Source organism: Canis lupus, chromosome 24, assembly GCF_003254725.2.
Source record: "Canis lupus dingo isolate Sandy chromosome 24, ASM325472v2, whole genome shotgun sequence".
NCBI lineage: Eukaryota > Metazoa > Chordata > Mammalia > Carnivora > Canidae > Canis > Canis lupus.
Genome location: NC_064266.1, coordinates 14,814,720 through 14,834,591, shown reverse-complemented (window position 1 = coordinate 14,834,591; position 19,872 = coordinate 14,814,720). Strand labels below are relative to the sequence as shown.

Here is a 19,872-nt window from a genome sequence, read left to right as displayed (position 1 = left end):
ATTTTTTTAAAGATTTTATTTATTTATTCATAAGAGACACAGAGGGAGAAACAGGCTCCCTGCAGGGAGCCTGATGCAGGACTTGATCCCAGGACCCCAGAATCATGACCTGAGCCAAAGGCAGACACTCAACCACTCAGCCACCCAGGTACCCCAATGCTTATTAAATTAATCAATGTATTGGTATTCTTGTATAGTCTTCCTTATGCACTAGCCCTGATATATACCTAAAATAGTTAATATTTCTAGCCCTGATATATACCTAAAATTCAGATTTTTATATTGTACAATATAGTTCTACACTGATCTCTAAAATTGAGTTAGTTTAAACTTCCATCAGCATGTCTTTGCTGTCCTTCTTAAGCTTGGCCGATTTTATGGTGGAAATAGTATCTATGGGCAGTATGATTTCCTCAACTATGAATGTGTGTTCATAGCCTGATCCATTTTTTTTTTCTTATTGGTTAAAAGGACTGTTTTATACTTTCAGTTATTAATTACAAATTAATTATTAACACACTCAAATCTTTTCTCAGTACATCCATTATCTTTTAACTGCATTCATAATATTTTTTCTTGTATAACTTTTAATGTTATCATTTCATAATTTCTGAGGTTTGGGAATCTGGGGGCAGCTTGTCTGTGTCATTCTGGATTAGAGTCTCTTCTGACATCACAGTCAAGCTTCTGGCCAGGACTGTAGTCACCTGAGTTCAACTAGGGCTGAATAATGTGCTTTTGCTCTCACACATGTGGCTACTGGAAGGTCTTAGTTCCTTCCTATCTTTATCTAAAGATCTCAGTTTTCTGCCACATGGTTTTCTTCATTTGCTGCCTGAGAGTCCTCATAATGTATCGGTTGGCTTCTCCCAGAGTAAATGATTCAAGATAGACTAAGCCTCAGATTTAACTGTAATCTTTTATAATCTAATTTTAGAAGTGGCATACCATCACTTCTGCTATTTTCTATTAGTCACACAAACCAACCATCCTAGACTAGCATGAAACTACACAAGGGTGTGACTACAAAGGGGCAAGAATCATTGAAAACTCTCTTGTAGGCTATCTACTGCAGATGATCAGTGAATTAGTATTGGAAGAAGTTAGTGATTTATTTGGTTTCTTTTTTTAAATAACACAGTTAGGGTAGTGGTTCTTAATTGGTGGTGATTTTTGCCTCCAGGGAATATTTGGCAATATCTGGAGATACTTTTGATTATCACAACTGTTCAGAGAAGGTCACTATTGGCATCTAGTGGGTAGATGCCAGATCTGTTGTTAAATACACAGAATACATGGGGTGACTGGCTGGTTCAATTGATGGAACATGAGACTCTTGATCTCAAGGTTGTGAGCTCAAGCCTCACATTGGATGTAGAAATTACTTAAAAATAATAAAATATTTTGGGACACCTGTGAGACACAGGTGGTTAAACATCCTACTCTTGGTTTTAATTCAGATCCTGATCCCAGGGTCATAAGATCGAGCCCCATATGGGGCTCCCTGCTCAGTGTAGAATCTGCTTGAGTTTCTCTCTCTCCCTCCCCCTTCATCCTTCCTCCCCCTTACTTGCTCTCTCTCAAATAAATAAATCTTTTAAAAATAAAATCTTTAAAAAAAAAAAACACATAATACCTACTTATGGTAAATTAACCAGCACACACACACACACACACACACACACACACACAAACAGTAGTGCTAAATTGGAGAAAGTCTAAATAAACAGCAAATACCTTGGTTCCTAAATAGATTTTTTAGCTAATTCTATTCAAAGAGTAGTAAATATATAAAGCAATTTACAATCACACTTACACACATACACACACACACACACACACACACACACACCTGTATTTGATTACATCAAATCAAAGAGTTATAACCCATAGAAGATACCACGAATTAAAATAAAATTTGGGAGCATTTCAGAACAGTAGCTAGCAATTAGCTATTAATATTCATTGGGCCAGTGTGCTGTAGTCACATAAGTCATTAAAAAGATACAAGCTTGAGCAGAAGGTGTAATGATGTTTCTCTAATTTCTTCCACAGATGAATATTTTGTGTTTCTCTTCCCTCCTATGTGTCATAACATTATTGGGTCAATGACTACACCTCCCAGACTCACTCAAGCTATATAAATAACTGGTAGGAAACTGAATGGCTAGAGAAGAGGGAGGTTGGGTTATTTCCTTCTCCATTCTCTACCTTTTTTTGTACCTAATGTCCAGCTAGTGGTGATGTCTCTCCAGGACAACAGCTCCTTTCAGGAAGCCCCCCCTTCTACCACTCTAGTTTTCAGTGTGATTTTGCATCTTTGCTGCTCCCAGATCTTGAGGTGATGATGGATTTCTATGATGGATTTCTACTGCTGTTAGTCACTGTCTCACATCTTTTGCTGGATCTCTAAATCCTGCTGTCTCTTTATACATAGGCCCATCATTATTTTTTTCTTTTTCAGAATCTCATATAAGGGTGTCTTTGGCCCCTTGCTCAACTTGATATATTTCTGAACAATATAGTGTGGAAAGAAGATCTTGACACTGGATACCATCTGGGATTGGGATGAGTCTGGATAGGGAGAGGTGTAGTGGGCAGAGGTGATAACAACTGCATGTGTAGTGAAGTTCATTAGAGATGGTGTTATTAGAGAAAAGAACAAATCTTTATAATTAATTTCCAGGCTGTATATTTGTATCTCTGTGGTAGAATGAAAAATATACATTTGGTCTTTGTCTCATATTCCTGGCACAGAGGTCCTAAAACTTCCTAGAATTTCCTGAGTGAAGGAGCATCTTTGGTTATTCATAATGAGTGCCATTCAACCACACCTGAGTTTATGCTAGTGAGGTGACTCAGGGTAGGGCCTCTAGATAGCTTAAGGATGGAGGTTGGTCACTTGAAAGCCTTTGAGTGATGGAACTTTCAGTCCCACCTCTAGATCTCTGAGGAGGGGGATCCCTGGGTGGCTCAGTGGTTTGGCACCTGCCTTCGGCCCAGGGCGTGATCCTGGAGTCCCAGGATTGAGTCCCACATCGGGCTTCCTGCCTGGAGCCTGCTTCTCCTCTGTCTGTGTCTCTGCCTCTCTCTCTCTCTGTGTCTCTCATGAATAAATGAATAAAATCTTAAAAAAAAAAAAAAAAGATTAGATCCCTGAGGAGGCAAAGCACACTGAAGATGCAATTCAGTCACCAATGGCTGATGATTTAATCAGCTGTGCCTATATTATAGAGATTTCAATAAAATTTTTTGAATAATGAGATTTGAAGAGTTTTCAGGTTGATGAACATGTCCATGTGCTGAGAGTCAGCTACATCCTCTCCACCACACAATCTTGCCCTTTGCATCTCTTCCATTTAGTTCTTCCTAAGTAGTATCCTTTTAATAAAACAGTAATAGTAAGTGTAGCACTTTCTTGAGTTCTGTGAGGTGTCCTACTGAATTATTGAACTTAGAGGGAGAGCTTAAGGGAACCACTCAATTTGTAGTTAGCTAGGTCAGAAGTGAAGGTAGCCTGGGGACCCTATTTGTGGTTAGCATCTGAAACAGAGAGTCTTGTAAGCCTGAGCCCTTAACTTGTGGGATCTGCATTAATTAACTCTGGTGGTGTCAGAATTGGACTGAATTGAATTTTTGGACATCTTGTTGGTGTTGGAGAATTAGTTGTTACTTAGAAAATCAAGTAATCTCTTAGAAGAGTAAAAATATCATGAAGAGAAGGACAATGCCTGATCCATTCACTATTGAATATCCAGTACTAGATCATGATTTATATATGATAAATGATTATTTTATAAACCATGGTGGTCCCATGACAAGTTAGAGAAATAAGTTAGAATAATTCAGTATTTGCTTAGCAAAATATATAATCTAAAGAACTGTTATGATCCATGAAGACTGCAGCATCATTGGGAAGGAATTCTTAAATATTCTTCAGTACCCTACTGATCTAGATAAGTAGCAGAAAAATAGAGAGTCCCAAAGGCATTTGCCATTTATAAAAGAAAATAATACAAGAATTATGAGAATTATACCAAATGTATATTTGTCCTCAATCCTAGATATTTAAATGGGAATCATAATTGATGATATTTTAACCAGTAAAAGAACAAGGAGGAAAAGAAGAGGAGGAGAAGGACCAAAGAAGAATGGAAGAGGACATTAAATTTTAGTCCTAAGCAAATACAGCATGAGCTGCTGTGATTACAAAACAGCTGTTTAGCACTTGCTCTGACATTATTAGGTAAGAGAACATAGAGAAATCCTGAACTGTTGTAAGAATTGTTGTTTATTTAACAGTTTGTGCTTCTAATATATATTCATAGGCTAGCCTTTAACTTTATGCTTCATTTGGCCCATGTATAAAATGGAAATAATCATATCTCTCTCTTTCTGTAAAGATTCATAAACTTAACAATTGTATTTTCTTAAAATATTTTGAAATCTAGACAAATATTGTTCTGAAATTGTTTTAAAAAATATATGGCTACTGTAAAATTCCTGGGTTAAGATTATTTAGAATTAGATGCTATAATTGATAAATATTATAATTTTCCCCATCCCCATTTCTTTTTAGAGAAAAAAATTCTCTAAAATATGCTATATACCTAAAACTCTTGTCCTAATTTGTCTTCTTCCTTCTTTTTTTTTTTTTTTTTTTAATTTTTATTTATTTATGATAGTCACAGAGAGAGAGAGGCAGAGACACAGGCAGAGGGAGAAGCAGGCTCCATGCACCGGGAGCCCGATGTGGGATTCGATCCCGGGTCTCCAGGATCGCGCCCTGGGCCAAAGGCAGGCGCCAAACCGCTGCGCCACCCAGGGATCCCGTCTTCTTCCTTCTTATTGCTAATATTTAATAATCATGAGAACTATGTCAGCTTTTACTTCTCTTCCCTCACAGACAAGTTGGTATTTGTAAGTTCAGTTGCTTCCATGTCTCTGAATTCAATCGCCTCCTCCCTTCTCACTACTGCCCATGTCATTCAAGAACATATTTTTTCTCACTGGACTAATGAAGAATCCTTCTATCTCTATCTTCTATCTTCTATCTTCTATCTTGTCACCAATTTCTTTCTGTTTCTTATCATTTTATGTTCTCTTGGAATGTATCCAGATATAGACTTAGGATGAACCTTTCAGAAATAGTCAGCTACTCCCCATTTTCCACCAGTTAATTAACTGATTATTGTTCAGTTGAAAATGAAGTTCCATACTGTCACTTGCCTGATTCCAGCCTACCTTTTAAAACTTCTTTCTCATTTCTTCTTTCCTTTTATCTGTATTCTAGCCAAATTGGTTCATTTCTAGATCTTTAATATTCTCCATACATTACCATTCTCATGTTTTTGCTTCTCCTATTTCCTTCACCTAGAACACCTTTTTTTCCCACTATGTCAACTTGTCAAAACTTTGTCTGTACTTGCTCATTTTTAAGGCTGACTTCCTGATGTTATTTCTGACCCTACATAAAGATCCTTGAACCTAATTATGCCTTATATTTGCTTAATGAGAATGTCATTCTCCTTTGAGAGACAGTTATCTATACCCTCAGAAGTCAGTATCATGTAGTGATTGAATTGATGGGCCTAGAATCGGAATCTGGCTCAGCCACTTACTCTTTGATTAGGCAAGTTACCTAATGTCTCTATACTTCAGTTTTCTTCTTTGCAAAATAGGGTTAATAATAGAACTTCCTTCATAAAGTTGTGCCCAGAGTTACTGAGCTAGTATCTATATAGTTTTAAACTTTGCCTGACATATAGTAAATGTCAGCTGCTATTGTTACTTGTTTCCTCCCTGTCTTCCCAAACCATCACTATTTTGACTTTTCTTTCTCAGTCTTGCCAACTTTGAGTCCAAGTTAAAATTATCTCTCTCCCAAACAATTTCAGTCATCTTCTCAGTGGTTTCCTTGTGGTCAGTCTGGACCTCCTCCAATCTATTTTCCACAAAAGCCAGAGTGATATCTTAAAATGCAAAACCACTCCTATCACCTCCTTATGAAAATTGCTTCAGTGGTTTCTCAATATATGCAGGATGAAGATTCAGCTTCCCAGGATCCAAAATCCCATTTGGTCCAGCCTAGCACTGTCCAATAAAATTTTCTGTGAAGATGAAAATGTTCTATTATCTCTGCTGTCCTATAGTCATCTTTATACTTGTCTTCACTTTCCAAAGTCCAGACACATTACAGTTCTCCAATGTCTCATTGCTTCTTCTTGACTTAGCTCATATTGCATCATATGGCGGTTAATTTTGTGTCAGTTTGGCTAGGCTATGTGTCCTGTTGTTTGTTCAAAGACCAGTCTAGATGTTACTGAGGAAGTATTTTCAAATGTGGTTAACATTTAAACTGGTAGACTTGAAGTAAAGGAGAATACCCTCCATAATGTGGGTGGATCTTGGTCAGTCAAAGACCTTAAGAGTAAAGACTGAGGTTTCCCAAAAGAAGCAATTCTGCCTCAAGCCCTTAACACAGAACCTCTTCTTGAGTTTCAGTCTGTAGATCTCAATTTAACAGTAAAACATCAACTCTCACCTGAATTTTCAGCCTGCTGGCCTATCATAATGCTCTACAGATTTCATAATTGCCAGCCCCCAGAATTACCAGCTCAAGGGAATCAATCGAGCTAATTCCTTAGGATAAAATAATGTGTGTGTGTATGTGTATGTGTACACATGATTGGTTTTTGTTTTTGTTTTGAGAACCCTAACTCATGCATCCCCTTTCTGAAACACTCATTCCCAGAAGCATTTTCTTTTTTTTTTTATTTTTTATTTTTTATTGGTGTTCAATTTACTAACATACAGAATAACCCCCAGTGCCCGTCACCCAATCACTCCCACCCCCCGCCCTTCTCCCCTTCCACCACCCCTAGTTCGTTTCCCAGAGTTAGCAGTCTTTACGTTCTGTCTCCCTTTCTGATATTTCCCACACATTTCTTCTCCCTTCCCTTATATTCCCTTTCACTATTATTTATATTCCCCAAATGAATGAGAACATATAATGTTTGTCCTTCACCGACTGACTTACTTCACTCAGCATAATACCCTCCAGTTCCATCCACGTTGAAGCAAATGGTGGGTATTTGTCATTTCTAATAGCTGAGTAATATTCCATTGTATACATAAACCACATCTCCAGAAGCATTTTCTTGATTATTTTTTAATCATCCTTCGGATCTCAATATGAGATGCTCTTTGCTCCATTCTCTAAACCAAGTCTCCTATCTTTTTGAATACTTATTTCAATTTCAACCAACATTCATCCATTCAGCAAATGTTTATTGAAGTTTTGTACTGTGCATGCTCCCTAGCATGGAACACATAGCAGTGGCATAGCCTCATAATTATTTATTAGTGTGATTTCCTGATTAATATCTATCTGCACCTTTAGATTATAAATTCATGAAAGCAAGGACTTTGTTATGTTTTGGTAACCAATTATTGCTGAGTACTGATTCAGTGCTTTGAGCATGTGTTAATGAATGAATAAAGCTCTGAAAGGCCAGGCTTTTGTGTTAACCTTTCTCATGGTATCTTTCATCAGATTGTGCACTTGGAAACACTAAGATGTTATTTTTTTCTTTCTTTCTTTCTTTCTTTCTTTCTTTCTTTCTTTCTTTCTTTCTTTCTTTCTTCTTTCTTTCTTTTTTTTTTTTTTTTTTTAAGTAGTCTCCATGTCCAATGTGGAGCCCAGTGCTTGGTTTGAATTCACAACCCTGAGATCAAGACTTGAGCTGAGATCAAGAGTTGGATGCCTAACCAACTGGGCCACCCTGGCACCCCCAAAACTAAGATATTCTACAATTAAGATAGAGTTTTCTACATTTTAACACACATAATGTTTTTTATGCTACCTTCAGATAAGACAACCCTCCAAGTGTTATGGAAGCTAAATAGAGTACAAACAAATAGCATTTAAAAATAAGTAGAAGAGCTAATTTGGGGGTCAGAGTTTTCCACTGGAAAAGAGATCAAGATAATATATATTATAGGCCAAATATCTCTGTTCAAGTGAGCAGCTCTTCCTGAATCACAGTAAAAATCAATACTACTTTAAAAGATGCTGTAAGTCTTATGTTCCACAAGAAAGATGGGAAGGAATCCAAGAGTTATAAGAACCTGCTATTATCTGGGCACCTCAGGCTTTAGTTCTTACAAAAGCTCCAGGAGGTTGGCATTTATCATTAGCTCATTTTAAGATTTTAAGAGATGAGAAGACAGAGGCTTAGGGATGTTACATAACCTGCCCTGCCCAGCTCCTTTAGGGACAGCTGGTAGTAGAGTTGAGAGTTAGAAACCAAGCCTGTTGGACTGAAGCCATGACCCATCCCAGTCAACAGAATGGGAAGGGTGACATACCATTGCATCTTCATCCAAATAAACCCTTTTGGGTCAGGATTACCTAGATCCTCTAGAGAAAAGGTGGAGGGTTTTTACCAGATCCTATAAAAATGTGTATAACTATACACACACACATACACACTGTTTTGAAATATATGAAATATATATATATTCATATCATAAACTAGAGGACAAAATTTGGGAATGTGTAAAACTGGACGTGCTCTCTTTTTGGTCTGTATGTCTGGTTGAACAACCCTGGGGCAGACTGCCTCTGAACTGAGGTAAGGTGATGCAGGCAGTCCCCTGCCCTTTCTTATTAACCCCCATCCCCTTGACCTTTCCCATCAGGGCCTTATCTAAGCTTCTGATGTAGCAGACAGGGTGCCTTCTGCTTCCTTCCTACTACAATACATATTTGTTGAATTGTTGGACAAAATATACAGGAAGCATTAATTGGAAATAATCATTCTGTAGGAAACCAAAACAACAACAACGACCTCATGACAAAAAATAAATAAATAAAATAAACCTGTCTGGATTTTCAGAATCCAGAATCTACCTCTCAGAATGCTGACGGTGAACTAAAACCAAAACCGCAACCATGGCAACACAGTAGATATTTGTTGAATTAGGCCAACAGACAGAAATTTACCTATAATACATAACAAAATATAAAGTTTTATAAATGATTGAAGGAGAGGGAGAGAGAAAGGTCAAAGGAGAAACTCTCAGTTTATAGGGACTGAAATATTTCCATCAGAGCAACTACATTCCAATGTGGTTGCAGGACTGGATGGGGAGCTTGTAGAGGCATGTTACACAACCCAGGAGAGTCTTTGCAGATTTGCACTCACACTTACTTTCTAGAGACTTATGAGGGCATTTTAGACACTACCTTTCCAGGGCTGCATAAAAAATATACATCTGTATTTTTCTTAAGGAAAGAATAGACGCTACAGTATTATGAATTGGGTATATGTTGAACAGATTTCAGTCTTCTTTATGGACAGACTGCTTTGGTAATTATAACACAAAGAGGCAGGATTAATTCCTGATTGGTGACAATTGGCTTCTGGGGCCTGAAAACAACATCATATTTATTCCATGTAGTTTCTCCCTTCTTCCTTTCCTTTCTCCTTCACCCTTCCCTCTCTCCTTCCCTTTTCCATTTTCTTTCCCCCTTCATTCAACAAATGTTTATTGGTGCTTATTTTGCCAGACACTGCTTTGGGCTCTGTGTATGCATTAGTGAATAAGACAGGTACAGCCCCTGACAGTATAGAACTTAACCAAAGTGAGAGAAGAATTGTGTGAAGGATTTCTTTGAAACTCCTATATGCTTTAATCAGACTCATCTAGGGGTTTATAGATAAGAATAGTGATGATAAAATATTTCACAATTAAGAATATATGTCAAAATCAGGGTACTTTTGATGGCAAACTGAGACCAGCTGATTTGTAGAAACTAAGAAGACAAAGGATAGCATGTGGTTGGAAGAAGCAATAGGTAGCATAGAAAAATCCAGATGGGTGGATCTTCATCTTTCAGAAGGTGGTATATAGTGTATGACAGGTGATGCTCCTGCCCAGAGAAGTAGCAAGTGCCTGGGGATTTGGCAGCTGCAACTCATCTGGAGGTGTGTCTTACAGCAAGAGGGTGCATGGAAAGTTCAAGAAACTGAAGAAAAGGTCAGAGCACCTTGATGGCAGAGTAGGGATACATGTATGAAATGAGGCTGTAAAAATAGGTAGTGACCAGATCATAGCTTGCAAGGCATTTGAGAATTTTGATATTTGTGGCATCCACACAGCTCAGTTGGCTGGCTCTTGGTATCAGTTCAGGTCATGATCTCTGGGTCCTGAGGTTGAACCCAGACATGGGCTCCATGCTCAGTGGAGAGTATGCTTAAGGATTTCTCTCCTCCCCACTCGTGTACACACACACACACACACACTCTCTCTCTCTCTCTCTCTCTCAAAATAAATAAATCTTTTAAATTATTTTTAAAAGAATTTTAATGTTTAATCCAAGTGAATTGAAAACTTAGATGTTTTAAACATAACTGTGCATGAAAGAGAGGAAGAGAGGATAATTTTTATAGATTTGCAGTCTACTTTGGTGGCAGTAAGACTATAAGGCAGTGGTCTAGGTAAGAGAAGATAGCAGTTTGGAATAGGGTAATGGCCCTAGAGGGGGAGAAAATGGCCATCGTTGACTACTATTCAGCAATAAAATTCCTAGGACTTGTAGCTAGCCGTATATGATAGGTTGTAAAGAATGACTCCAAGATTTAGCCATATGAATGATAGTTGTCGTTCTCTGAGATAGTTAATACTGAATACAGAATCAATTTGGGGAGGGGGAAGAAAATGAACTTTATTTTATTAGCTATGAATCTGAGGTGCTTTAGTGATATCCAGATGGACTTAGCAAAGAGACAGCTGGGCAAATGGGTTTGGAGATCAGAGGTGAGGTCTATGACAAAGACACTAATTTGTGAGTCCTCTGTAGTGAGGTGAAAATTGAAGCCATTGGCCCAGATGGGATCTCTCTGTTTTAATGTAGAATATAAGAGGGCCTAGGATAAAACCTTGAAAAATAACATTCCTTGGCACAATAAATGAGACTTAATCTGAAGTGAAGATGTAAGTAAATAAATATTTAAGGTGGAAACTAAAACATCATATGTCATAGAAATAGAGACAGGAGAATGTTTTAAAAATCAAAGAGTAGCCTGTGTTATTGAGTGCTCATTATGAAAGTTAAATTGAGATGAGAATTGAAAAAGTTTTGATTTAGGGCTCACTAGTGACCCAAGGTAAATTTTTTACATAGAAGGAAGGCAATAAAGCCCAGATAGACATTAATTGAAGAGTGAAGATGGTTCAGAAGGAAAGACTGAGCACACATAAAATAGAAGAGATAATAATAGGAAAGGATTGGATCTAAAGGATAGGTTCCATGGGCAGCAAAAAGGTCAGCTCGCTATTGAGACTGGATAGACACAGGACAAGAAGATATAGATGCTAGAACATTTGTAGCCTTTATGGAAGGAAGTTGAGGGAGTTAGCATTAGGCTCCTTCTATTCTCTCTGAAGCATGTGGCTATTTTTTGAGAATGAGATGAAACAAATTGTTTTGGGAATTGGAGCGACTTAAAACAATAGGTATGTATGTATGTATGTATGTATGTATGTATTTATTTATTTATTTATTTATTTATTTATTTATTTATTTATTTTGTGAGTCTGTGGATTAACCTGGTAGTACAATAGCATTTGAGCTTCCTCACATATTTTGAGAACGGTTGACTGTCACTAATCTAAGCTGACTTCCACTGGGTCACTGGGAAGAGTGATTCCTCTCCAAGTGTCTTGCATCTCCAGCAGCCTAGCCCAGGCATGTTCTTGTAGCCAAGGCAGAGATGCAAGAGCAGAGATTAAAGTATGCAAGCATGTTTTCAAGCCTCTGCATTCATCACATCTGCTAGCATTCCATTGGCAAAACGCAGTTAAATGACTGAATTCAGGATCAAAGAGTGGGGAAAGTGACTTTTCCTTTTTAGTGGAAGAAACCCCCATGCTCTAAAGTTGTATGCAAGGTGGGGACGGATACAGTTGAAGGGCATGATATTTGAGCCCATAATGCAATGAATCCACAAGTCCCCAATGGTATTGAGAGCTCATTCATGATAATTATTTGGTAGCAGAATCTAAATGCCCTATTGTGTTAATTTCTCCAGAAGCATTTGAAATCTTGGGTGGAGCACCAAAAGAATATGTTAGACTACTTATGGGAATTGCCAGAAAGTGTAAGGAAAACACAGAAAGACAGAGAAGCAAGGCCATTTCTGACATAAATTAAGCAAATGTTGATGTTTAAAGTATCTTAAAATATAAACTGGTTACTGAGGAATGTGAAGGTATAGGAAAATAGAAAGTGAGAGCATTGTGAAGCCAAAATAAAGCCATAACAAAAATAGTTAATATATAATATTAAGTCAAATCAGGAAAAAGATGCTTAAATTTTTGAGGTAGAGTGTTTACATGAGATAACAAGGTCCAGGGAGAAGTGGTATGAGTGGGGAAGTAAGGTGAAGAGTAGAAAAAAGAGAAGGGCAAGCAAATGAAGTGAGAGTGGGATGTGGGTGTTGGGTCATTCTTGTAACAGGAGAAAAGATGAAAATACTAGCCAACTGTCCATAATGTGGATGAATGAGAGGACGTGACCTAGAGCTTAACAGATAAGAGTGTGAGGAGAAGGAAAACCAGCATAGGATGAAAGAGTTGGATTTTTGTGATCAGATTGATACTATTGTTACTGTCATTGGGGAAGAAGGTGAAAGGACTAGAAACAGCAATTAGAAGCAAAGAAGTCAAGCTTTTTTCTCACCCTTGAAATACCTGGATTGTGATAAAAATGGCCAACATCTGGGAGAGCAACAACCTAGACTGTAGGATAGACCAGATTGAGGGGCCTGAAAACTTTTATTTTAGAGAGTACACATAGTTTTGGAACCAGTAGTGGTGCCATATTGGCTAATGTAGCCTAGACTAATGCTCATAAACTAGGCGTGGATATTGGAGGCTAGGCCAGAGAACAATAAAGATGTGAAAGGAAGTGAGTTAAGGGGAAAAAAGGTAGGAGAAGATCACAGAGAAACATTCATTCTCCCTCCATGTCATTTCAGAGGTTCCTTGGCAAGAAGTCAGTGTCTCCTGAAAGGAACCCCTTTTCTGCCCTGGGAAGGACAGAAACCATTCTAACAATTGATGATTTCGAAGCCCTTGTGGGAAAATAATTAAACATTATGGAGAGGTTGGGAGGCAATACAGAGATAAGGTTGCTATTTATTTTCTTCTCCATATGAGAAAGAAAAGTGGAAAAATATAAAAAAAATGTAAATATAGCACATATATCCATATAAAGGTAACATGAGTGTCTGGAGTAATAACCTGATAACTTGCTACAATGATCTAAGATCAGTGAGTTAACTAAAGTTGTAAGGAATAAATCATAGTTTTGCATGTAATTTGAGTTCATGTCCCAACTCTGTCTTGCTCCTAATTGTGCCTCCACTGTGGTTGGGGCATGGGTTCTGATACATAGTAAGTGTTCAGTTGATATATTTGAAAAAAATAATAAATAGTTGGTCAGTTGTTCTCTTGGCAAAGTATAGTTAAGGCTTTCTGAACCTCAGTGTTGGCATTTCTATTTTCCTAAATGACAGTTTCTAAGTTATTACGTGTATTAAATGAGATAAGACATGTGGACTTGGCCTACAGTAGAAGTTAGCAAATGATCATTTGAATCTAAATTTGTGAATGTGAAGAGAATCGTTTCCTTAGCCTGTTTAGTCATCATTCAAAGGTCTCTTGCTATCTTCCCACACTTGCATTTAACCCAAACCTGGCATATAAACATCAGTGATTCTTCTTAAAGGGTCGACCTGTTATATTTGCACACATGTATACTCTTTGAGGTAATCTTGAGCCAGGCTCTTGCTGATTACATTTCAGCTTTTCATGCTGTTGTCCCAGAAGACGTTGACGTCATCTGGAGACATAGTAGCGCCATCCGTCCTCAGAGGTTCAATTCATTCTGCCATCCGGAAACTCTGTCGACAAGGCGGCCAGTGTTAGAAATTAAGCTTGTGACATGCAGGACATGGTGGAGTGCAAACATTGGTCAGTGCTTCCTCTCCCAGCCACAGAGGAAAGCCACACTGATTGGTATTCAGGAAAGGGACCTCCTGTTTCGAAGGATTCCTTCATGCTGTTCAGCAATGCTGTTTAGGGTGGATTTTCCCATTTGAACTGCAAAGCTTAAACACAAATATTAACTACCTGAAGCTGCAAATAGCAGCATAGTACATTAAAAAAATAATGAATATTTTAACCAGCCTTTGCCCAACCAAGAAAAATATTATGCAGAAACGAGGCTGATTTTAGAAAAATGCCCAAGGAAACATTAAAAAAAAAAAAAAGTTGAGTTTCCTTTCAAAGTTTGTTTTTGCTAAACATTCATAGTTTTGCTTTTTCCAATCCAATTTTATTATAAGAAAGGTCTCCCACATGTGTACCTGGCACTCCTTTCAAAATAATCAGCAATACACAAAACCTTTGGAAATGGTGGGTGAGTTCTTAAATGTGACAGAAAGAAAGGACAAAACATATAAATAAAGGAAGGCACGTCTTTGCAAACACATATGTTTGTCTTCCCATTAGTTATAGGCAGACTTTCATGTTCATCATTTTGACTATTTAACATTTTGCTCATTTGGAGAATCCAAAATTTAATTGATTCTTCACTGCAAATTTTCCCTGCAATGAAATCACTGAAGGTATCAATCACTTGTCATCAAGACTGACGTTTTGGAGCTGTAATTTTGGGTGAAGGCAGTGGATAGACATTCTGTTATACCTGTTGTATAGCTTCCTTGGCATGCATTTCTGTCCTTGGGAAAGATCAAAATAAAATTATCAAAACATGCCCTTTAAGAATTCTGATTCTCAATCAGTAAAATAGAAATTTTAGACTGACCTTAGTAACAAAATGCTTCTAGAGCATTTTTTTCCAAGCTTAGTTTTCTTAATACTTAACATTATCTCATTAACTCCTTATCTTATAACAGCCCTTTGAGGTTGGTATTAGTATTAACCCATTTTCCAGACGAGGACAATATCACACAGAGGTTAAAAACGGCCCAGATGGGTGCCTGAGGTGGCTCATTAGGTTGGGCATCTGATTCTTGATTTCAGCTCAGGGTCATGAGCATGGAGACTGCATAAGCTTCTCTCTCTCCCTTTCCCTATGCCCTTTCCCCCCACACTCATTTTCTCTCTCTCTCTCTCTCTCTCTCTCTTTCCCTCTCTCTCAAAAAACAAAAACAAAAACAAAAAAATAAACTGCCCAGATGGTCTATCCAGTATTCAAGTATCAGCTGTCCTAGTCCAGGGCCTATGCCTTTTAACCTCCCTACTTTGCTGTAAGTGAAATTCAGTTTCAGATTGGCTAAATTGGCTTTCCCAGGCTTGCTATTAATCCACTGTCATTCAAGGTTTCAGCTGGTTTTTTGTTTTGTTTCATTTTGGGGGTTTTTGGGGGGTCTAATTTGTGGATTATAAATTGTATTGTTATAATGGTAATTAAACATGGGTCAGGGTACCTTGATTCTGCTCACAGCTTTGCTACTGGCTGTGAATGACTCTGGCTTTCACATGAGCTCAGTTTCTCTCCTGTAAAACAGATACAAAAGTAGCATTCTTATCTGCCTCAGGGCTTTGTTCTCCAAATCCACTGGTAATAGATTTAAAGTTGTAATTACTGATACCTTTCTCCCTGTGCAAGAAAAATGGGTTGAGCTGAAGTTCTTAACTGTTCAACTTAACACTTGAATATTTAACTTCAAAAATTTTTTGTTCTAGAGGAAAGGGAAATTTTAAATTATTGATGAATTTTTATCAAACTTTTTGCTCCACATCAAGAATTACTATCAATAATAAGTTGTGAGGGATGCCTGGGTGGCTCAGTTGGTTAAGTGTCTGACTCTTGATTTCAGCTCAGGTCATGATCTCAGGGTTGTGAGATCAAGCCTATGTTGGGCTCCATGCTCAGCAGGGAGTCTGCTTGAGCTTGTCTCCCTCTCTCTGCCCCTTTCCCTCTACCAATGAAATAAATAAATAATTTTTTAAAGATTAAGTTGTAATATGTATTTGGGATAATAAAAACCAATAACCACCTAGGTTTCAGTAATATCAGAAATGTGAGAACATCTACAGTGATAGTCCAATGGTGAAATTAATTTCAATTGCCAACTGATTCCTCACGCCAATCTTTAGGGATTTCTGAATCTATTTATAGGGAACCATACTTAGAAAAATGCCACAGTTGAAAGGGTCATCACAATATTTGTGAACCCTTGGCATAAATGAATTTTCAGACTATTTTAAGGCAATTTACTATTTTTATTCCTGAGCATTTATTTGGACATCTTTTTCTTCTTACCCACATAGGAATGTTTATCTCCATCACTAAGTTCCTGTTTTAGTTCCATGCTTATACAGCTTTCTTTTCACACCAAGCTTGGAATCAAATTCCTCAGTTTTATATTGTTTAAAATAAGCCTTTCTCCTGTCCTCTCTCTTGGCTAGTGTTGTCCCATAAAAGATGAAAATGTACTATAAATGAAGGAAAAGCCCAAATTTAATACCCTACTCTATTATTTGAAAGAACTAATTCATCCTTTTTTTCCTTTAATACAAGCAACTGAAAGGATGTAGTCTTCGTTGCTGGAAAGCCAGAATGGTTTTATTTGAAAAAGGGACCCCCTCAGTTTGTGTTACTAAGCACTGTGCTTGTGGTTTTTGTAGTTCCTTCCTTTGAGGACATCCTGACCCCTACCATACTTAATAATTTTACTCTTCTGTTTCATTCTTTGATGTCTGATGGTGACAATGGAGCAGCAGGAACCACCATAGTGGATTAAATGATTTATTAAGTAATTCTATAAATATTTGGTGAGCACCTTCTATATGCCAAGAACTATTTTATGTACAAAGGATATTGCAGTCAAAGGTCAAATACTGCTCATATGGTACTTACATTCTAAGGACATTGGAAAGAAAAACAGAAAAATAATTATCTATCTTAATATTGTCTGTCTTAATAAGGGAATACATAAATGGATGAATAGATAATTTGGTATATGGTATAAAAGTACAGGAAATAGGGGTGCCTAGGTGGCTCAGTCTGTCAAGTGACTGCCTTGGGCTTGGTTATAATCTTGGAGTCCTGGGATAGAGCCCCACATTGGGCTCCCTGCTCCATGGGGAGTCTGCTTCTCCCTCTGCCTCTCCTCTCTGCTCATGCTCTCTCTCTCTCTCTCTCTCTCTCTCTCTCTCAAATAAATAAAGTCTTTTAAAAATAAAGGAAATAAAAATGGGATATAGTTGTTTGGGTTGAGAGGAAAATGCCTTATTGTGGTCAAAATTCTAAGAGATGACTTTTAAGGGCTACTGTAATTATGAGAACTAGCAACATGAGGAACATTCTAAGGCAGAGAGAACACCACATACAGTTGTGGTGAGATGACAATTACTTGGAATGTTGAGAATTAGAAGATGAAATGAGCAAGGTGAAGATGACGCAGATGAGATCTAAGAGGTATAAGGAGATCATGTATATATATGTGGCTTTGTAGATTGTGGAAGAGGGTATGGATTTTGTTCTAAGTATGATGGTACAGAGCAGTGACTCTCAAACTTTGTGCACATCAGAATCACCTGGATGACTTGCTAATGCATGCATTACTGGGTCCACCCCCAGAGTATCTGGCTCAGGACCTCTAGGGTAGAGCCTAAGAATTGGCGTTTCTAACACATGGTGCTGATGCTGCTGGTGTGCAGGCAATGCTTTGAGAACCATTGCTCTAATAGGTATGTATTTTTTGTGTGGGCCCAGAATAGATTTCACCATGGTTTTGTAACTGAATTTCTTTTCTTGCAGGAAAAGTCCCTTTTCTACTTTTATTCAAACCTTGTATTCCATTACCTTGGTCACAGTAAAGACATTCAATGATGGACATGTGACTTGGCAGTCAGTTGAAACCCAGTCCAGAGACACTCTTGCAACTATTGGGAAATGAAAGTTCTCAAGCCACTGGATGAGAAGCTGGTAGGCAGGGGAAATCTCCCCAGAAATTAAGCTAGTGCAGAGGAGCACTGAGCTGAAAGATAGCAAGACACTAAGCTTTGATATTCTCAGCTGACCTCCTGGATCCAGCCATGCCTAAATCAACCCTGTTCCTGTACTTTTCAGTTACATGACTCATTTTCCCATTTTATACTTCAGGCAGTTTCTCTTTGGTTTCTAAAAGTTTAAAACCAAAAGTAAAAACAAGTAAGAAGCTATTATAGATATACCAGCTATTTTATTTAGATACACATTAGTTCATCACAGAGAAACAGACAAGAGAGTTTAGACAGCTCATATTTGTGCATATTATGACATAATGACCTTTGTACAAGTCAAACTTGAGATGCTTTAAAATAGAAAGGAGCGCAAAAAAATAATGCAAAAAACATAGGAGCACAAAAAAGTATAGGACTTGGTGGCACCACACCCCTACCAGCAGCACTGTTATCCCTATATTTCCATAATCTGACCCTAAATAAAATTTATAATTTTATGGAAACTTCATGTTCTTAACAAGTCAATATATGCTTTAAATTTTTTTTTCTTTTTACTGCTGGCCCCTTTCAGCCATGATTTTCATTAGAATTATATATGGTAGCTTCTCACTTGGTCTAAATGTGATCCCTTCAAAAAGCCTTCTTGGTTGTCCTATTTGAGATAGCATCTCCATACTCAAGTCCAACTCTGTCAAATAATTCTATTTCATTACTTTCTGAGAATTTAACATTTTCTCAAATTATCTTGTGTATTTGCTCATTATCCGTCCCTTATAGAGCATGGACTACATGAAAGCAGTAGTGTCTTATGTATTATTTATCAGTAGGTCTCTGTCACCCAAATGATGAATGAATTAGTTACACATTTTGTAGAATGGAAAAATAATGAACCAGTTGCACATTTTTACTTTTCCTTAAATAGGTTTTAGGTTCACAGCAAAATTGAGAGGAAGGTACAGAGATTTTTCATATACTCCCCACCCTGACACATGCTCAGCTTCCCCATTATCAATATTCTGCACCAGAGTAGTACATTTGTTACAATTAGTGAACTTCATTGACACATCATTATCACCCAAAGTCCAAAACTGACATTGGAGTTTACTTGTGGTGGTATACTTTTTATGGATTTGGACAAATGTATAATGACATATATTCATTATTATAATATCACATAGAATATTTTCACTGCTCTAAAAGCCTTTCATGCTTCTCCTATTTACTGTCTCCCCCCACCCCTGGCAAGCAATGATCATTTTTACTGTATCACGGTTTTGAGTGTTATGTAGCTGGGACCATATAGTATGCAACCTTTTCATATTGGTTTCTTTCACTTGGGAATATGCATTTAAGATTCCTCCATGTCTTCTAATGGTTTGATAACTCATCTTTTTTTAGTGCTGAATAATATTCCATTGTCTGGATGTACCACAGCTGATTTAAACTTCCATTTAATTGAAACACATCTCAGTTGTTTCCCAGTCTTTATTTAGTCAGGTGAATGGGAAACTGTGAGGACTGTCTGAGATTTGGTAATTACATGTAACCTTTATGATTTCAAGATGTTGCTAGTGACCCATTGGCCATATGTGGATCAAAGTGTTTTTCTGCAGTGGTGAAGAATTTGTGCCAACCTGTCTATGCTTCCTCTCTTGTTCAACCTCATGACCACTTTGGCATTGGCTTGTGGGACAGGGTGTGGGCATTGGCAGACCTCAGACATTTTGGAAAGGAAGTTGTTTTTTGGGGGCAGTGGTAAATCTGTTTTTAGACATGTTATTTCTGAGGGGACAGCAGGCTACTGAGCATGACGTCTACATGTAT

The 19,872-nt window shown here is 37.6% G+C and overlaps 3 long non-coding RNA genes across 27 annotated transcripts in view; 2 read left to right on the top strand and 1 right to left on the bottom strand.

Annotated features, from left to right (window-relative positions):
- The window catches only part of LOC112673615 (uncharacterized), a 297,501-nt gene that overhangs the window by 158,783 nt on the left and 118,846 nt on the right, over positions 1-19,872 (bottom strand). For 2 of the 23 annotated variants that reach the window (XR_007405553.1, XR_003144940.3), the window contains exons 6-7: positions 15,525-15,594; positions 14,536-14,813 (exon numbers count right to left, since the gene is read on the bottom strand). The exons of 12 other annotated variants lie outside the window; for them this stretch is intronic. This is a non-coding gene — a long non-coding RNA (uncharacterized LOC112673615). Of the gene's footprint in view, positions 1-8,914; positions 9,008-10,424; positions 13,974-14,535; positions 14,814-15,524; positions 15,595-19,872 lie in introns of those variants that run through there. 9 more of the 23 variants (XR_007405561.1, XR_003144942.3, XR_007405555.1 and 6 more) reach the window with 8 other exon arrangements.
- Positions 1-19,872, top strand: part of LOC112673616 (uncharacterized) — a 208,325-nt gene that overhangs the window by 77,596 nt on the left and 110,857 nt on the right. The gene's annotated exons all lie outside the window — the stretch shown is intronic.
- LOC125752090 (uncharacterized) lies at positions 17,443-18,551 on the top strand. The gene is made up of 2 exons (XR_003144947.3): positions 17,443-17,521; positions 17,864-18,551. It is a non-coding gene; the product is annotated as an uncharacterized LOC125752090 (long non-coding RNA).